General features: G+C 41.6%; 1 protein-coding gene across 1 annotated transcript in view; it reads left to right on the top strand.

The window, feature by feature from the left end:
- The first annotated feature begins 865 nt into the window (after positions 1 to 865).
- tlcd4a (TLC domain containing 4a) overlaps positions 866 to 1561 on the top strand; it is a 28537-nt gene continuing 27841 nt past the window's right edge. The window contains exon 1 of the mRNA XM_063206779.1: positions 866 to 1134. The gene's annotated coding sequence lies outside the window, so the exon portion shown is untranslated. The remainder of the gene's footprint in view (positions 1135 to 1561) is intronic.

Genomic DNA, 1561 nt, shown 5'->3' with positions numbered 1-1561 from the left:
AGATGCCATACTCAAGCACTGGTGTGAAGTATCCTACAGTAACAGGCAGGGCAGTTGTATTGAAGCGGAGTGTACAACTTTTATTGCATCTGGGCAATGGCCCATTGGCCTACTGTTGCTTTTTTCCCCTTGTCCGACCTACCCCCAACAAATGAATAGCCTACAAGGTCGTAGGCCTATGTGGTCACAGGTTAGTAGGCTTTGTTAATGATTTCTCACACAGGCAGAGGGAAAGACAAACGGTATGGTGATGTCTGTTTCAACCTGACCCTGTTAACCTAACACTCAAACGCTCTATCACAGGGCATTTATTTACGAACACCGTAAGTCCATTAAGGTTGTGTCACTATAGTTAGCCATCCCATGTCAAGGAGGTGTTATTCGAAAGGATTGTTCGGCTATTTTGTCTACCTGGAGAATGTACCGACGGATGCGCGTGGATGGCGAATGCGCGTAAAGTGCGCATTTTATTGAATTTCATAAATTAAGATTTGGACGCATATGAAGATTGAAGAACAGACCACTGATTACATTTAACCTACAATACACTTAACATTTCAGAAAACAAAAAACTCATCATTAGAAACTATTTTAAAAACACAAACGGGTGTATTATGTTACAGTCATAATAGCCTATACAGCCATACTAATTTGCATTCTGACTAAAAGCCAAACTTTAATCCTATTAAATAGATACGCCTCAGTCAGTAAATAGCCAGATTTACACTATTTAGCTCTTGTTTACTATAGCTGTGCATGCCCCTTTAAGAATTTAGCTGTAATTCGATTCTCATAGGAGAAAGCGACTTGCCCTGCAGTAACCCCTCCCTACCCCATCACTGCCATAATCGCGCATCAGTTTCCGAGCGCATCCTATGCTGTGGTCCCATCATGCCTTCTCCGTGCTATGAAATTAATACAGCCACTGAAAGCAATGTAGCACAACAAGGCCACATACTCGGCTCACAGAACGCGTTTGTTTGACGTTGTTTTTCTTTGCACTGGAGACGACGAATGTTTATTACACAGATATGACAAACCGCGGCTGTCGACAGAATTCGTCAGCCCATTTTCATCAAAATGCCCAAATAACCAGTTGAGTTTGGACCTCAAAATCTTCATGAAAGACGTGCGGTGAGTCTAGATTGAATGCATATGACACCTAATGTTGTGTAGTCCAATATAGTATTTTTTGTATATATTTATTTATATGTAGGCTAATCATACCCTACGGGGCTCGTCTGTTGTGTCTCTGGCAATGCGGCGTAAGAGCTGGTTCAGGCTAATCAGTAATCACAAATTGTTAGTCAGAAATCACAGTGGTCGATTATTAATTTGCCAGTTGCTGGTGCCGCACTGTAATACTCTGCGTTCTTTTTTAGCCTTCTGTGTATGCTACTTAAATGAAATGTGTTATTTCAGTGACACATGGTAGTTCCTATGCTCAATAACCGACAAACACTTCTTCACCAAAACGTTGTGCCCGCTGCATTCTTTTAAGAAGCACGGCATTTCGCTTCGTTTAAGTTCTCCCACATCATTTTCGTCCCACATATGTAAC

The sequence above is a fragment of the Engraulis encrasicolus genome, chromosome 9 (assembly GCF_034702125.1).
Source record: "Engraulis encrasicolus isolate BLACKSEA-1 chromosome 9, IST_EnEncr_1.0, whole genome shotgun sequence".
Classification (NCBI taxonomy): Eukaryota; Metazoa; Chordata; class Actinopteri; order Clupeiformes; family Engraulidae; genus Engraulis; species Engraulis encrasicolus.
This window is presented reverse-complemented; position numbering and strand designations above follow the sequence as displayed.